This window comes from Marmota monax, unplaced genomic scaffold (genome assembly GCF_021218885.2).
Source record: "Marmota monax isolate L192 unplaced genomic scaffold, Marmota_monax_Labrador192_F-V1.1 WCK01_AAM20220418_F8-fsc00137, whole genome shotgun sequence".
NCBI classification, from domain to species: Eukaryota; Metazoa; Chordata; class Mammalia; order Rodentia; family Sciuridae; genus Marmota; species Marmota monax.
Genome location: NW_026692854.1, coordinates 44,762 through 64,283, shown reverse-complemented (window position 1 = coordinate 64,283; position 19,522 = coordinate 44,762). Strand labels below are relative to the sequence as shown.

Sequence of the window (19,522 nt, the reverse complement as noted above, 5' to 3'; positions counted from 1 at the left end):
TAATATATGGTCTATTTTTGAGAAGGATCCATGTGCTGCTGAGAAAAAAGTATATCCGCTTGATGATGGTTGATATATTCTATATATGTTGGTTAAGTCTAAGTTATTAATTGTTATTGAGTTCTATAGTTCCTTTATTCAACTTTTGTTTGGAAGATCTGTCCAATGGTGAGAGAGGTGTGTTGAAGTCACTAGAAAAACTAGGGATAACAGGAACTTACCTCAACATTGTAAAAGCGATTTATGCTAAGCCTCAGGCTAGCATCATTCTAAATGGAGAAAAATTGAAGGCATTCCCTCTAAAATCTGGAACAAGACAGGGGTGCCCTCTCTCACCACTTGTATTCAACATAGTTCTCGAAACACTGGCCAGAGCAATTAGACAGATGAAGAAAATTAAAGGCATAAAGATAGGAAAAGAAGAACTTAAATTAGCACTATTTGTGGATGACATGATCCTATACCTAGCAGACCCAAAAGGTTCTACCAAGAAACTTCTAGAGCTAGTAAATGAATTTAGCAAAGTGGCAGGATATAAAATCACCACGTATAAATCAAAAGCATTCCTGTATATTAGTGACAAATCTTCTGAAATGGAGATGAGGACAACCACCCCATTCACAATATCCTCCAAAAAATAAAATACTTGGGAATCAACCTAACAAAAGAGGTGAAAGACCTATAGAACAAAAACTACAGAACCCTAAAGAGAGAAATAGAAGAAGACCTTAGAAGATGGAAAGATATACCTTGTTCATGGATAGGCAGAATTAATATCATTAAAATGGCCATATTACCAAAAGTACGCTATAGGTTTAATGCAATGCCAATAAAAATCCCAATGGCATTCCTCACAGAAATAGAAAAAGCAATCATGAACTTCATCTGGAAAAATAAAAGACCCAGAATAGGTAAAGCAATTCTAAGCAGGAAGAGTGAAACCGGTGCCATAGCGATACCAGATTTTAAACTATATTACAGAGAAATAGTAACAAAAACAGCATGGTACTGGTATCAAAACAGGTGGGGAGACCAATGGTACAGAATAGAGGACATAGAGACCAATCCACAAAATTACAACTACCTTATATTAGTCAAAGGTGCTAAAAGCATGCAATGGAGAAAGGATAACATCTTCAACAAATGGTGCTGGGAGAACTGGAAATCCATACACAACAAAATAAAATTAAATCCCTTTCTCTCACTATGCACAAAAGTTAACTCAAAATGGATCAAGGAGCTAGGAATCAAACCAGAGACTCTGCATCTAATAGAAGAAAATGTTGGCCCTAATCTCCAACTCGTGGTGTCGGGCTCCAAATTCCTTAATAGGACACCTATAGCACAAGAGTTAAAATCAGGAATCAACAAATGGAACAAATTCAAACTAAAAAGTGTTTTTTTCTCAGCAAGAGAAATAATAAATGAGGTAAATAGGAATCCTACATCCTGGGAACAAATTTTTACCCCTCACACTTCAGATAGAGCTCTAATCTCCAGGGTATACAAAGAACTCAAAAAACTTAAACAACAAGGAAACAAATAACCCAATCAACAAATGGGCCAAGGATCTGAACAGATACTTCTCAGAGGAGGATATACAATCAATCAACAAATACAAGAAAAAATGCTCACCATCTCTAGCAATCAGAGAAATGCAAATTAAAACTACTCTAAGATACCATCTCACTCCAGTAAGAATGGCAGCCATTATGAAGTCAAACAATAATAAGTGCTGGCGAGGATGTGGGGGATAAGGTACACTTGTACATTGCTGGTGGGACTGCAAATTGGTGCGGCCAATTTGGAAAGCAGTATGGAGATTCCTTGGAAAGCTGGGGATGGAACCACCATTTGACTCAGATATTCCCCTTCTTGGACTGTACCTAAAAGACCTAAAAAGAGTATACTACAGGGACACAGCTACATCAATGTTCATAGCTGCACAATTCACAATAGCTAGACTGTGGAACCAACCTAGATGCCCTTCAATAGATGAATGGATTAAAAAATGTTGTGTTTATACACAATGAAATATTACTCAGCATTAAAAAAATAACAAAATCTTGGCATTTGCAGGGAAATGGATGGCATTAGAGCATATTATGCTAAGTGAAGTTAGCCAATCCCTAAAAAACAAATGCTGAATGTCTTCTTTGATATAAGGGGGTGACCCGAAACAGAGTAGGGAGGAAGAACATGAGAAGAAGATTACCACTAAACAGGGAAGAGAGGTGGGAGGGAATGGAAGGGAGAAGGGGAATTGCACAGAACATGGAAGGAGATCCTCATTGTTATACAAAATTACATATAAGATGATGTGAGGGGGAAGAAATAAAAGAGCGAGAGAAATGTGTCACAGTAGATTGGGTAGAGAGAGGTGATGGGAGGGGAGGGGAGGGGAGTGGAGGGGGGATAGGAAGGGCAGCAGAATACAACAGACACTAGTATGGCTGTATGTATAAACGTAACTGTGATCCTGCAACAATCTGTTCCGTGGAAAAATAAGAATTCATATCCCATTTGAATCAAATATATGATATGTCAAGGTCAAAAAAAAAAAAAAAAGAAGAAGAAGAAGAAGTCCCAGGGAGCAAAAAGCACATAGATGGCAGCTGTGTCACTCTCACCCAGATCTGAAAAATGATCAAATCATCCTGGATTTGAAATAAAATCAAATAATTCCCAGAGATCTCAACCTGCCAACACTTCAGGGAATGAGCAAGACCCATATGGATCCCATCCTCAGATGCCCTCTGGCCTCTTCATTCATTGGTGGCACCATGTCTGATGTGCCAGGCTTGTGCTGAGAAGAGAAACATGAGGTAGACATAGTCTACCCCTCAGGGAGCCTATAGCTTAGTAGGAAGAGAGCCACAGAGTGGAGTGACATCTCAGAGAGGTTACATTCTTACTTCAACACTGAAGAGAAAACCAAGTGCAACCAAAATCACCCTTGGGGGATGCGGGAATCCCTCATGGAGATGGAAAGCTGGCATCTGAATATTATTTCTCAATAAGCACAGCTCAGCACAGCACAGCACAGCCAGTTTTCCTGCAGCATTGGTCCAGATGGTTGTCTCTGTACCTGAGCACCAGAGGAAACACTCAGGTTGGCTTGCATTTTGAGGACATATTGTACAAAGAAGATGTATTATAGTTTTAAACACTGGTGTGCAGGATGCTCCCCATTTGGACAAGCTCAGAACTGGGTGCAAACATTGGCAGATTCACCATCCTGGGCATATGTTTACTGTGGAATGGCTGGCAGAATCACACACTTTGTATACATTGTTTTTTTTTTTTTAATCTCAAGTTGTCTTTGAGCACCTACAGTTGAATTCACTTAAGCCAAATGTGCATATGATGGGGCTTAACAAAAACAATTAAATGCACTACTAGACAAGAGGCAACACTTATCAATGGAGATGCAATGGGACTCTTTCTTACAAGGGGCTCTGGTTTTTGTGTGAATGCTCAAGAAAGAAGGAGAGCCCCAAAGGCTTCCTGTTGCCCTCCTTCTAAGACACCTCCCTAGGAGAATCCTCTACTGGCTCTGCAAGGAGAATAGAGAAATCTCTATTGACAGTAGAAAAGGCTGCTGGGCCCTGCCTCTGTACCCTCTGTGTACCTCCTTTCCATGTATCTTCTCAGAAGACAACTTCCTTCTAAAAGTAAGTCTGACGCACTGCATGGAAGTTGCTGCTAGAAGAGCCTCCCCCTCTCAATTCCATCCTGGGCCCTGTGAAGTATTTGTGTGGCCTCTGCAAGTCACTGTGGGCCCTCCTCACAGCTATGCATGGGAGCATTCATACCCTGCAGATTTCCTTCTCCTCACCCCCGGATGCTCTCTGAAAATCCTCACTTTCCCCAGTCCCCTCAGCACCCCCTGGAATCCAATGGGTATTTTCCTTCAGGCTTCATGCACTACCAGATTGGAGCAGGAGACAAGGCATTTTTCAGGCTAACTTCAGCAGACACTATGAGACTGGTCAGCCTTGGCTGATTTTTTGTCAAAGAAGATAAGGGAAGAATCCAGAGAGCAGTCAGCTCCTGGAGCTATGGTAGCCCTGATGACTGATTTCATCTCTAAGTCTGCACGCCCTCCCCAGCTTTCTTACCAGTGGTACACACATCATGCCTGTCACTTAGGAGCCACTGTTTAAAAATAAATCAGATATGTCTCCAAACTAAGAAGTTAAAAGGAACAACAGCAACAAAATAGATTAAAAAATACAAGATATACAAAGGAAATTTTACAAAATAAAGTAATTTATATGCATGAAAAAATACCAAGGTAGGGGAAAATTTAAAAGTAGATTACAAAAAAAATGTGGCTAAAGAGAGGGTTCTAGCTTTAAAAATTCAAAATGACTAAAAGGAATGAAACATTAAGGATAAAAGTTAAGACAAAGATAGAAGGAGAAGAAATTCTGAATAATAGTAGGAAATAAGTCAAGGCATTTAAAAATGAATGTGCTTGTGAAACAATAGCCACAAACTTTGAAAAATCAAGACAATAAGTAAAATATTCAATAGTTTACATGTAATCTGGTAATATATTTTCATATAGTACAAAAATAAACTTATAAATCTCAGGTTATAGAACATAAAATGCCAATAAGTTAAAATCTGGCAATGGGAGTTTTTGAGGCTTCTAAATGAGGCCACCATATGTTTCCTGGCAGACATTCTCAGGGACCCTGCCTTGGGCAGCTTGACCTGTTCTTGTCCCTGCTCCTTCTAAGGTGCTAGTAGGGCTGGGTGAGGGAGAGGAGGGACCCAGTCTATAGCAAGGACTGCCTCCCATCACACTGGCTCAAGCTGAGAGTGAGAACCTGTCCTTAGACCTTGGCACTTCCCACCTTTGCAAAATGAAGCCTGAGGACCCCAAGGTTTCCACGGGCTTCTTCTTCCAGCTCACAAACATGGTAGAGGACCCTTTTGAGTTTTAGAAACCAACTAAGAGTGAAAAGATAGACACTAGAGAAGAGGAATAGCATATTGGAAATTAACAAAAAAGACACAAATCCGCTTATCTATAATAAAGATAAAATTTTTCAAGACTATATAACAGAAATGAGATAAGTAAATAGAATGCTAAAGACACTGACAGCATCATTTTTTTTTTCAGAGTAACAGGAATGAGTTTATTAGAAGGGGAGAAGAGAAAAGGGATATACTCAAGGGACAGAGTGGGTCATCTCTGAGAGGAGAGGGACATTGTGCCTTTTTTTCAATCCAGTATTGGGGATCCCAAAGAAATTTCCAGATGGTCCCACCCAGGTCCACTTCTTGACTTTTAAATGACAGCAAGGTGACATTAGACTGTCAAGTCCCCAACATCACCATTTTTAAAAAATAAAAAACAGATTTTAGAAAATAGGCAGTTTTTATAAAAGTAATAGAAGAGCAAGAATGTTTTAATAACATGTATAAAAAATATAACTTGATAAAATATACAGAAGGTGCTTGTGAAACATGATTTTTTGACTTTTTGATGGTATGAAGACAATACACTGTCAGTAGAATCCATAGTTGCAGTTTTGAACTTTAATCTTTTCACTGGTTAGCATTGTGTGGTACCATGCTCTATACCATACTCTAATGTGATGCCCAGGGGTGTAGCAGTGAACAGCCTGCCATCACAACTGATACCCAACAGTAACTGGACTGCTAAGTCATTTGGTAGGTAAGGAGTATTAAAAGAATTTTCAGGGTATTGTCACTGTAGAGTGGGTTTAAGAGGACATCCTACCCAACATGGTAAGTCCAGGCGCATATATGCAAAAGTTGGACCTGAATGGGGGGGGAGAAACAATCAATAATTGTAGTAGGATAATTTACTAAAAACTTTTTAAAGCAGCTAAATTGAGAAAACACAAAGAAAGCAATGATTCAGAATATCTGAAAAATACAAGTAACATGATCAAAATAGTAGACATATAAAACTCCATAAGCAACTTTTGTTTTGATTTTTCTGTGAAACTTTTTTGAAAGATTGTTCATATACTAGGCCATAAGATAATTAATATTATGTTGCAACAATAAATGTCATATAAACTATGTTCTGCAGCCAACTGTGATAAAATTACCAGAACGAAAGGAAGGTTATATAAATCCCACATATCTGGAAACAAAATAACCTATACTAAAGAGCTTTAGGGTTTAAAAACTTGCAAGAAAAATTAAAATGTTCATAGAATTGTACAAAAAATATAGCATATCCAAATATTTGTAGAAACTGCTAAAACCATACTCCAAAGAAAATTTCAATCATTAATGAGGATGAAGTGGATACTTCATAGTTATAAAAGAAATACCACTTCAAGAAGATAAAAGAAATCATGAATGATTTCAATTAATGTCAGATGCTTAAAAGATATTTAGCAATAAAAATGTAATAAGATCAAATTGACAAATTTATAATTATTACAGAAATTTTAATGCATCTTATCAGAAACTGATGTATTATCATTGATTGATTAAATTGTGGTTCACTCATACAATTTTGTCATACTTTGTAATCTTCAATTCACTGTAGCTCTATATTTATATACAACAATATTCATGGCACATTTAAAGGAAAAAAACATAAATTAATGGTACTATAAGTTTATGTGCATATGTATGTGTGTGCATATGTGTTGTATAAACAAAAATCTACCTAGCTAATTGGGATACTAAGGCAGAAGGATCCAAATTTCAATGCCAGCCTGGGCAATAGTGAGAACTTGTCTCAAATTATAAAATGGGGGAATGGTGGTTTGGGGTGTAGCTCTTTGGTAACAGCCCCTGGGTTCAACCCCCAGTACTGCAAAACAAACAACAACTGCAAATACTAGAAGAAATTATAATTTCTTTGTGGTAGGGTTATGGTTATTTTATACTTCCTTCTTTATGTCTTAAGTATATAACTTTTTCAGTGATCATGTATTAATTTTATATTCAGAAAAGAGCAAACAGTAACAATATTTTGGAAGAAAAAAATCAAGACTATTTGTCCCTTCATGGTACAGAATTTCTTTATAAGAGTTTTTTTAAAATTCATAATCTCTTTATAGTTAGAAGCAGTTACCTCATCCTTGTACGCTAATTCATGAAAGACATGAAATTCTTCCCATCCCAATAATTTGGTTATTTTGGGGATGCCATATAAATGGGATCATAAACTCTATGACCTTTTGAGATTGGCTTCTGTCACTTTTTAACAGAATGTCCTTATTTCATCCCAGTTATTGTGTATACCAGTAGTCCATTCCTCTTTATTACTGAGTTGTACTCCATGGTATGATGTACCACAATTTTTCTAGCCATTCACTTACTGATATATACAAATATACATTTTTAACTTATTTTTTTAAAATAATAACATTATTTTATTTATCTATTTTTATGTGGTGCTGAGGATTGAACCCAGTACATCACACATGTTAGGCAAGCGCTCTACCACTGAGCCACAATTGCAAACCCCAAATATCCATTTGTATTAATAATTCTCTCATTAAATCTTTTTTTATGAATTATAGAGTAATCACAAATCTGTATAAATGAAATGAACCAGTTTTTCATTGCAAATTTGCTTTTGTCTCTACTATCATTATTCAAATAATTAATAGATGACATTTCTAGCTAATATTTTAATCTTCCTTCTTCTTATTTAATTTTCTGATTATATTTTAGAAATCTATGCCTATTGTTGGCAAAGTAATGGTGACCCCTGCTTTATTAATGCCTACAAATGGTAAAGATATGTTGTAATAAAATTCTTTTAACTGAGCCTGCTTCACCAAATCGCAACACAGATTCATTTTCTACAAGCCTTTTAGACCTCATTTTATGTTTAAAGACCAAATTGTGTACGCAACATAAATGTACCTGATGATTCTTTATGTTGATTTCAAGATTATCTCCTCTTTCTGGTGAGTGCCCAAGAAGCTGGCATTGCTTATAGGGCAAGCACAATAGGAACTTAAAGATCTACTGCAAAGGAGACTTAAGCATCTACATCTCTGCATTCCAGGATGTTCTAAGGATGCCTTTTCAGAGGTTCTGCTGCAGAAGCACACAAGACCAACATGCCTGCTTGGAGAAGTGTACTCATTAGGAATATTCTTTCCCAGCTGTTAGCACTCTACAGTGGATGGATCCATCTAAAGCATCATGTCCTTGATGACCTTATGGTAGAACTAAGGAATGTCTTCAGATAGGCAGAGTAAGGTAAGAATCCCCTGCTTTATCCATAGACAATAATGAGCAGGTGATGGGAAAGCTCAGTTATCTAAGAGAAGTCATCCAGACCCTGTTCTGGAAGGATTGAGAGATAGCTCCATGGTAAATATTTGGGAAGAAGTAACAGTAGACAAGGGAGAGTTCAGGTTTGCTTGGGGAAGTTGAAGCAGGAAAAGCAATCTCTCAAGAAGTAAGGCTATCCAGTTAGGCTAATGCATTTCTAGAGGTAAACTGCTCAGCATGCCATCAAGAAAAACTCTAAGGACATTCACTTTGAAAGGCAAAAATTATGGAGTGTGGGTAGCCAGCCATAACCAGACTCTGGTTCCTGACTACTGTTAATGAGAAGACTCAAGATATATCACTTGATAATAAAAATCCATACTAATCCTTACTTGGGAAGAATATTGAATTACTTGACTGCTAAGACCCCATCCAACCCCAAAATTATGATTTTAAGATATTAAATATTGACAGACAAATAACATGGACTCAATAAATATTTGCCCAAATGAACATAATTGAATTGAACTCAGGAAACAAAAGGGTCTCTATTTTATGACCTCAGTTTGTCTAATTCTCACAAAGAACTGTATGAGCTTTTCTTTTCTTTGAAAGTCTTACATTTGCTCACTACATTTCCCTGAGAAAATCTTCAAGGTAGAACTCATCCTACTAACTATATTTCAAAGGGCAAATTTCCTTTGGTGGTTTATTTTTTGAGTGTCCTTTCCCTAAAGTTATTATTCCAAATATAAGTTTTCACATCTTTTATCTAAAAATAGATTACCTGAACTTGATTGCATATGGGTTCATAGAATAATGAACATGGATTTTTGCTTAACATATATCCATTTGTTTCTTGCAAAGATACTTTATGATTTATGTTCCTTAATGACCTACTTATTTGAAAAAAATACAAGTCTCAATGACTTTTATGCAATGAGTTAAAATATTATGCATTTCTTTCTTTTAATAATAATTCAAACATCCTTGTCTTTCATCCCAAATCACAGAATTTAGTGAGGAGATAGAAAAGAGAATTGTTATAGAAGATGAATGAACCACATAATGGATAAAGGATCATAGAAATAATACAAAGATTTTTTTAAATTCAAAAATAAGTCTGAAAATGTGAGAATTTTTGGATAATAAAAAAAAATCTTATTTTAGCAGAAATTTATGAATCTAATACGTATTATATATTCTGACCAGAGAAACCACATTTACTTATAATCATGAATCCTCTGATAATATTCTTTCTAATAGTCTTCTGAAATTCAGCAGAACACTTGCTGTTCATAGTTACGCTAAGAATATTATCAAAATATCAAATATTTAGTAGATTTATGGTGCATATTACTTATAAAATTATTTTATATAATACTTGATTTTATCCACTTGTTTGTATCTACAAGATGATCTAAATATTACTAAAATGGATTATATAATCAATATTATTAGCATCCAGAAATGACTTTCTATGACTTTTCATGATTTAAACATTTCAATAAATGAACAGGGCATAAAATTATTGTATTTTTAATAATATGAAGATAGAAAACATAATTACTAATAGATTAGACAACTTACTTTTCTTACCATGTTTGTTTTAGTTTGATAAAAACATTTTTATTGATTTGACAATTTTTGCTAAACTCCTTTAGAGCTTGCTTTCACCTTCTCTTTTTAAATAATGTAGCTATGCCATAACCTAATTAGGAAAACCTCAAAAGATAGTGGTTATTTCTTATGATTAATATGAAGTGAGAATCTTGATTTACTTTCTCAGTTCACAAATTTTTTAAAAATTTATTTACCTTTAACAAGACTGAAAATACTTTAACAGTGATCCTGTTCAAAGTAATGAAAGCTTAAAAGGTATTTCTCCTATATAATTTTTAAAATAGGCATATATAGAAAGTTGCCAAGTCAAAAAGGATTATATGTCAAGTGGGTTGTCTAATAGTTGGAACACATTTTTCTGAGAAACAATGTTGTAAATGATGTTCAGATGTACTACTGATTCATGAATGTGTTTCTCACATGTAGCAATGCTGCAAATATTATAGAGTGTATACTACTACTCTTTTCAGTAAATAAAATTAAAACTAGAAGATGAAATAAAATTTCATTTAATTTATGTACTATGCTTGAAGTAAGTCCAGTTTTATTAGGGATTTTTATCAGTTTAATTTTAAAATACACATGGGTCACTGTCTTTTCAAACATTTACTTTGAAAAAATTCTATACTACATTGTTTTTTCATATAGTAAGTAGTAAACTTCACTGGAGAAAATTGTGGAAGTATGAAAAGTATGAAAGAATAAAATTATGGCATTTTCTTATAAATGAATGGAGTTGGAGAATATCATGGTAAGCAAAATAAGACAATCACAAAACCAAAAGCTAAATGTTTTCTCTTATATGCAGTTGCTAATTCACAATAATGGAAGAATAGAGTCATTTGAGATTAGGTAGAGGGGAGGGAAGGGAGAGAAGGGGAGGAAATATGGGGATAGGAAGTAGAATGAAACAGATATTATTACCTTCTATACATATATAACTGTATGACTGTTGTGATTATACAACGTGTACAATCAGAAAAATAAGAAATTATACCCCATCTATGTATGATATGTCAAAGTGCATAAATGTATTCTATATAATGTCATGTATAACTAATGAAATAAAAATACAAAAGAATTCAAGGAACAATAAATGTTGCTTAGGATGTGGGGAAAAGTGTACACTCACACATTGCTGGTGGGACTACAAGTTGGTGCAACCATTGTTTTTGAGAAATCAAAAAAACTATGAATGGAACTAGTATTTGACCCAGTTGTCCCACTCCTCAGTATATATTCAAAGGAAATAAAATCAGCATACTATAGTGATGCAGCCATATCAACGTTTACAGCAGCTCAGTTCAAAACAGCTAAGCTATGGAACTAACCTAGGTGCCCTTCAACAGATGACTGGATAAAGAAAATATGGTATATATACAGAATGGAATAATATCCAACATTGGAAAAAAATTAATAGAACATTCTTTCTTACATTGAGTTGGAATTAATTGAAATCTGTGAACCAAATTTTATGCCATATACTTGCATAACATATTTTACCTTTAAAAGATGTTTGAAAAGTTATTATTACCAATACATTTTGTCTCAATTGAAAGAAGTCCAATTTTTCTATTCTTTATATACTAAAAATAATCTGATTTGCCTTAATATTAATATTTGCTGAAGTTTCTCTTTAAAATGATGTATTTGGAGTTAAAAACATACAGTAGATGTGAGCTGACCAATATGTGGTAGGAAATTAATTTTTAGGCATGTTACATTGTTAATAGAACTGTAATTTATTTCATATAAGTTGCAATCAATGTCTATTAAAATAGTTGATTTTTGAAATAAGATTTGTACCTTGGTTAAATTTGTGTATTTTTAGGTCAGTTATTGAGCATGTCAACTTTTAATAAATTCTGCTTGTTTTATCTGTTAGTATTTTTGTCATCCATAATTTTTGTTAATACATTTTAGAGTCTATTCAACTTTTAAAAAAATATTGAACAGAACATTTTTAAGAATAGAGCCTGTTCTATTCCTAGAAGAGGTAGATTCCTTAGCTTGTCATTAGTCCTTTGGATGTGACTTTTTAGCTAGTGATATATATTTGAAACTTATCATAATCATCATTATAATAACATTTACCAGATATTTTTAATGTAGGCACTTTTCTAAGTAACTTTGTATGTATTAATTAATTTAATCCTCATAATGCTGTTTTAAAAATATTTATTTTTTAGTTGTAGGTGGACACAATATCTCTATTTTATGTTTATGTGTTGCTGAGGATTGAACCCAGTGCCTCACATGTGCTAGGCAAGCACTCATCCACTGAGCCACAACCCCAGCCCATCCTCATAATACTTTTATAAGGAGGTTTTATTTCCATTTTACAAATGACTAAGCTGAGTTACATATTTTCAAGAATTGTAAAAGTCCTGGCATTTTATAGTACTTGCAAGCTAATAAACTAGACAGTCACTGTTTTATTGCTGTTTGTAGAAGACATAAGATCCCTGGGTCAGAAGCAGAAGATCTTATTACTCACTGTACAGCAGATAGCATGAGCTTCATGTTGAGTTTTGTTCCCTTGACTCCCAAGTCCCTCAGGGGCTCTGCAGAGTAGTTTGGGTTGATCTAAAATGAGAAACCTCCAATTTAGAAAATATCATCTTTTATAATGGACTGGCCCTTGTTCCAGAAGGAGACAATGTCTCTGTATTCCAGGGCTTTGTATTCAAAAAGATACATGCAAAAATAGTACAAGGGCTGGTTTTGTGGCTGACTTAGAGGTAAGACGCTTACCTAGTATGCATGAGATCCTGGGTTAGAACTCAGAACCACACCCACACATGCATACAAGTCAGGAATATCCCTAGATAGGTAGAAGAGTAATGAAGCATCACAAAATGCAGAGTACAGAAGCAATTTTATTATGAGAGAAAGCTTTAGCACACCTGAGAGCATTTTATTGCTTGCTGTAAGTGAAAAATTCACTCTGATAACTTTGCTATTTGTAAGACTAATTTGGGAAAACACAAAATGCTGATTCTCATGTCTTGCCCTGTGTTTCTACAGGTAATAGAATATTTCTGTCTCTATAGGTAATAGAAATCTTTGAATTTATGTGAAGGGACCAAATTACATAAAGCAGAGATTACAATTAGATTCTTTAGATTAAGGCAATGAGAGAGATTGAAAATAATAAAATTATTATTTATGACTATTATTATTTCTTATGGCCTAGGTGCAAGGAGATGAGTGATCACCTGGCTGGAAAGGGACATCTGAAAGCTGAGCACAACAGGGCTCTCTCTCAACCAGTCAGCAAGGCTCTTTTACTTGGTTTGATTGTGTGCCTTTGGGTTAGAAGTATTTTGAACTGTATTTACTTAGAGTGGCTCTTTAGGTAGTTTTTTGTTTTATCCATTTATGGATTATGGTATTTCTTATATTTTTTGAAAGAGCAAAACCCACTTTATAGAGTCTTTCTGGGGGAATGTTTCTGTTCTTATGTTTGATGTATACTTTGTAGATTACACAGTGTTAGCTGGAGGAGATGGGGGAGATGGATGAAAAAACTAAGAATGAGAGTACAGTTATTTTCCCTGATGTTCTTTCTTCTTTGCTATGGGCAAAGCCACAACCCCCAGCCAGGGAATCAACTGTGGGACACCCACACATACACTCCTCCCTTTTTCTTCTTCAAAACACATCTCTCTCTTTTTTTGACAGTATATTTTGTTATGAGAGCTGTAAATTGAACATAATTTCTTTTTTCCCTTGCATTTTTAATCATTTCTGTTGCCATATTCAATATCTTGAATAAGCAATTTGTGATTTTTGATTTTTAACTAACCCATAATACCCAGCCCATATTTTCCCCTTTGAATTCATTTTGAGTTTTCTTTGACTAAATAAAATGTCTTTAAAATGTGAATGCCATTATCATTTTAAGGCTCAGAGGACGTGCTTCTATTTTATAATTTTGGTCTTATTTCTGAAATAACTTCAGAAAATATGAAATGTTTCTGAAATATATGATTTTTTTATTTCTGAATCTTTAAAGTTTTGGTTCATTGGCTCAGGTGGTTGCTGCTCTGTTGAATGAAAGTTCTTTTTATAATCTTATACATAGTACTTTACCAATGTCATAGTCAGAAGGCTTTCAGAAGAGAAAGATTTTTCAATAAAGGATTTAGGAAAAATACGTTCTACTCTCTTTTATAGTTAAGACAACAAGAAATGAAGTACTTATGAGTCAGGACTTGGCTGTCTGAGGAAATACAGACAAGACTGATGTTTTATTACATTAATTTCAATATTTGTATGATCTAAATAACAAAAAGTGAAGAAGAACTAATTTACTCAGGTATGAGGGCTGCTAAGCCACTTATGGCTATTGAACTCTTACAGTTTTCCTCAGAGTGAAGTTCTCTTTGAGTTTTATGAAAAAATGTTAATGGAGGATGAAGAAATACAAGTAGAGGTGAAAATACTGTTTGATGGCAGATGTGATTCAAATTTAAGAAAAATTTAATTGAAAAGCTATTAATATGTACATTTTGTAGACTTTTTTCCATAAAGAACTACACCATATTCTTGTTTTAATCACATTTTCCAACAAGAAAACTTAGTCACTTTGATAGTTCTTAAATTTCAATGTTCAATAGTCAAAGTAAATTTAGTATGTTTTTTTCTTTTTTGGTACCAGAGATTGAACCCAGGGGTGCTTAACCACTGAGCCATATTCACAGCCCTTTTTGTGAGTGTATTTATTTATTTAGTTATTTAGTAAGGGTCCTTCTAAGTTACTTAGGGCCTTGGTAATTTGCTGAAGCTGGCTTCGAACTTGGGATCCTCCTGCTCAGCCTTCCCAGCTGCTGGGAATACAGGTGTATCCCACCATATCCAGAAACTTAGTGTGTACTTTGATGCAGCAGTTCCACTCACCCATGAATAATATCTATGTAAAGTATGACACACCAAGGTAAACATACTATTGATTGAATGAATTATGTGTTACTGCTAGAAAATAAAAGCACTTATTGGAATAAAGAGCACTAATATGTTTTAACTTGGTAATTTTATAAAATGTTAAAGATGATGCTATTGAGAAAATATCTTGAATAAAATTTAAATATGTGAAAAATTCACTCTGATAATTTTGCTATTTGTAAGACTAATTTGAGAAAACACAAAATGCTGATTCTCATGTTTTGCCCTGTGTCTCTACGGGTAATAGAAAATTTCTGTCTCTACAGGTAATAGAAATCTTTGATTTTATGTGTAGGGACCAAATAACATAAAGGATTACAATTAGATTCTTTAGAATAAGATAATGAAAGAGAGAATGAAAATAATAAAATTGTTATTTATGACTAATAAATACAAAACCCAGAGTAAGTGAGTTATTCCTCTTTCTAGCCAGTGGTTTTCTGATGTACCACACTGCTCCTGGTGAACTGGGCATCTGACTCTTCTGAATGCCTCTTAGGTATTAACTGCCTGGGGTGAAAAGACAATTTATTCTTTTTCTTTTGCAGTTCTTTGCAGTGTTGGTCCACAGGTAGAAGCCAAGCAGCGATATTAGTTAATGGAGATGTGGACTTGACAGTGTGGAAAGAGGCTTGGCACCTGATGGATGGAGAGTGAATCCTGAGTAAGTCACATCTTGGCTGCATGACCTAGGGTGCCTTATTTGATTTCTTAACCTACTTTTCTCATCAGTAAAATATAGATGAAAATATCTGCATTTTTGTATGACTTAAAAAGAATATTGGCTGGAGTTGTAGCTCCTTGGTAGAGTACTTGCCTAGCATGTGTGAGACACTGGTTTGATCCTCAGTACTGCATATAAATAAATGCATAAAATAAAAGTTTATCAAGAACAATGACAACAAAAAAGAATATTTGCAAACATCCCACATAGTACCTGCTAACGAATAGATGCCCACAATTCAGTTTAACTATGGATATTTTGGCTTTCTTTTTTCCAGCTTAACCCCCCCTTTTTTTTCCTGTGGAGATGTTTTTATTTGTGTCTTGGCTTTGTTTTATATGTTTTTCATCTTAAAAATTAGACTGCCTTGGTTGGTACTCTAGGATGGAGCAACCCATTTTGCTAAGAGCATCTTCATATCTGACCCTGTAAATTCTGACAAGCTGGAAGTAAAGGGAAATATGCATTTTACCTGAAGCTCATATATCATGTTCCTCATTTCTTGCTCTCTTTGGTTAGGTAGTTATGTTACGAACAACTGATCCAGGAATATTCTTAGGCGGAAAATCTGACTTTGTGGATATGTTCAGAAGTCAAATGTTGTCTCTGCCTGAACCAGTATCTCCTTGGAAACTTGAAACATGAAACTTAAAAGTTAGTTTTTAATTTTGTTTGTGGTATTTACAAGTGAAGGTACAAGTGTTTTTTTATGAAGTTCTCTGAAGCTATTAGATGTGGCAAAACTAGATATCACCCCATTTCATTTTAAGATTTTGTTTTAGCTTTGCAGCATTTTCTTTTATGTTTTATCAAAAGTTGTAGATCTCAATTTGCTTTTCAATATGATGCTTTTAGATTAATAACCGAGTCATTACAATAAAATTATATTTCCTGGAGCAATATGTTTTATAATCAGTTTTATATAATAAATGTAAGATTCCTCCTTCCTGGATATCATTTTGACTCCTGTTAGTACTTTTGCTGCCTTCCATTAATGGCTTTGGATGGAATGATTTCACATCTTTTAAGTCCATATCTTTGGTAATTTCTATCAAGATTCTCTTCTGAGGACCTCTACAGAGGCCTGTAAGAAACTAAGGTGGGAATTTTACTCTTAACTTGGCTACATTGTAAATTTGGGATGCCAATTTTTCTGGCTCTGATATAAAGTGATCTTCTTCTTTTTTAATATATAAGTAAGGCTAATTAATTTTCAGTTTCTACTGAAATTGCAATCTTCTCCTTTCTGTCTAAATGGCCCAGACCATTTTATTCTATGGTGTGAGCTCTTCACAGAGTTCCCCTGTTGTCATTAATACACTATCCTATGTGTGCTGTCCACCACTTTAAACATTCACACTAGGGAAGTTAGGTTGAAAAATTAGAATCTTTCTTACATCTTTCCGACAGAAAGGAAGCACTAAGGAACAACATTTTAAAGACACTTTTACACTCATGTCTTCCCTCTTCTTCAGTGCTAGGAAAATATATTGAATAATTTAGTCAAAGAATTGTAATTCCCTTCCCTTTTGTCTGGAAAAAATAATTTATGAGGAGATATGTGCTCTGTGGAAGAAAGGTTTGACAAGTAATATATATTCTTTAGCTTATTGGTATGGGGAGCATATGCTAGTGATCCTACCATAAAAAACTTATGGTTAAAAAGTAGTTACTGTGTGAGGATAGTAACTATTCTTATATGGTATTGTTATACGGTATTGTGTCATGGGGAGGGCTTCATTTTAACTGAGAGGAATGAATGAATTTAAGTCAATATACAAATTCTGTAAATTATTTTTCTTCAAGGTCTGATCTAGCCCTACAGAATATCTGTTCATTAACTGTAGAATCTTGGGATTCTATCATACATACTTAGAGGTAATCTTCAGTAAAATTCTGAAGTAGATAGTAAAGATAGGTTCTAAGTAATTTAAATGTGAATTTAGAAACTAGAGAAAGATAAAAATAAAACTGCTAATAATTTCAGTGTATTTTGCTCCTTTTAAGTTTTTTCCATAGACTTGCCACACTTTTTAAAAAATATATGTTTTAGTTATAGATGGATGCAATATCTTTATTTTGTTTATTCATTTTTATGTGGTGCTGAGGATTAAACCAGTACCTCACATGTGAGGCATGCACTCTGCCACTGAGCCATAACCCCAGCCCCAACTTGCCACACTTTTTTTACATGACTAAAAAGGAAAAATTAGGTATGAACATAATTGAATGTTTAATAAAATTTTAGCACTGTGATGCTAATTTTCATGATATAGCCTCTTTTTTTTTTGTTTGTTACCTTTAGACCTGGTCCCATTAAAATAAGTGGACTTGAAAAGTGTTAATTACCATTTAGAAAGGAAATTCTATTCAGAAGCAAGCCCCATGTCTAGCACAAAGGGTGTTGAATTTCTGAATGTGTACAAATATGTTCATTCCTTTTTTTTCAAGTTCCAGTACATTTTCCCCTAAAAGCAGCCAGTGTTTTAACTTCTTACTTTTCTTAATGCTTTTTTTTTTCTTGTAAGATTCTGTGATTTCTTTAAAGTTCAAGAAACTATTTTTGTATCTAGCCTAATATTCAACCTAAATTATGGTCCTTACCCACTGTTAAACCAAATTAATTTGTAAAGGATTGATTTTAGAATAAGTATGTTTAGGACTCTATAACAATGCAGAATACTAAAGTGCATTTGCAAATGTTAGAACATAAAATTAATTTAACCTTTTGCACAGAATTTTAGAAGTTGAGATTTTATGTTAAACTTTTCTTGGGAAATTAGAGTTTCTCAGAAGATCAATATTATTTGAAAATTAATTTCTATGTATAAATGTGTATCTAAGTTAAAAATATTTTACATATTGCTTCTTTTCATCTGTTAAATCTAGGTTACATAGAATGATGAACTGTAGCTAATGATATTGGTCTACCTTGTCCTCAGGGGAAAAATACGCCTATACATGTAACATGTGATACAATATTAGAATTTAATAAAGTGCAAAAGAATACCAAAAGTTTTGAAATTTTACTTGCTTGTGTTTTTTTTTTTAATTTGAGGAAATAAACACTCTGTATTCCTCACCTTAATTGCCAATTGTGCCCTAGTGAATTGGACACCAAGGATTTGTCACAATTTTTGTTTCCTTCAGGAAAAGCAGGGCATCACAAAAAACAGTGAATATTTTGTTGTATAATGGTATTTTTCAATATTAATTTATTTAAGCACATTTTTGTTTTTATAAATCAATTTTTTTATTCCAAGATCATGTTTTGTGTGTGTATATACATCCTTAATGTCATGCATTCTGTCTCATCTTTATAATTTGTTCTAGTAGTACAAATAAAAATAATAATTTAGTTTTCTGAAATATAATCACAGTCATTTAATTAGAATGTTGCATGTTGAAACAAAAAAGGAAGTTGTTTTTAAAATTTATTTCTTGTTCTAATTTGTTATATATGACAGAAGAATGCATTACAATTCATATTACATGTATAAAGCACAATATTTCATATCTCTGGTTGTATACAAAGTATATTCACACCATTCATGTCTTTACATGTACTTAGGGTAATGATGCCCATCTAATTCCGCCATCTTTTCTTCCCCCTACCCCTTCCCCTTCCCTCCCACCCAAAAAGGAAATTTTGAAAATTTATCTCTTTATAATATTGAGACCGTTTGGGAGAGTTTATATTGATTTTATGATAAAGCAAGTAGATGAGTCATCTAAAAATTGTACCTTTATGAAATTCAGAACTATTCATCACTGTGGAATTAGAAATGTTGTTTTCTTTATATATTGACTTTTAATTACAAGTGTTAGCCAATGCCTTCATTCTCATTTTAACTCTTTTGTTACCCCCCATTTTATAACAAGTTATAAAAAAAGTTATAAAAAAAGTTATAAAATGTTGTGTTTTAATAATAATATGTAGATATTTTTATTTTCAGTTAACTGATAAATATGTCAGAATATTTTGGGGTTTAA

General features: G+C 33.8%; 1 long non-coding RNA gene across 1 annotated transcript in view; it reads left to right on the top strand.

Moving 5' to 3' along the window:
• Positions 1–19,522, top strand: part of LOC131424369 (uncharacterized) — a 94,585-nt gene that overhangs the window by 32,921 nt on the left and 42,142 nt on the right. Inside the window, exons 2-3 of the long non-coding RNA XR_009227246.1 lie at positions 8,024–8,220; positions 15,354–15,469. This is a non-coding gene — a long non-coding RNA (uncharacterized LOC131424369). The remainder of the gene's footprint in view (positions 1–8,023; positions 8,221–15,353; positions 15,470–19,522) is intronic.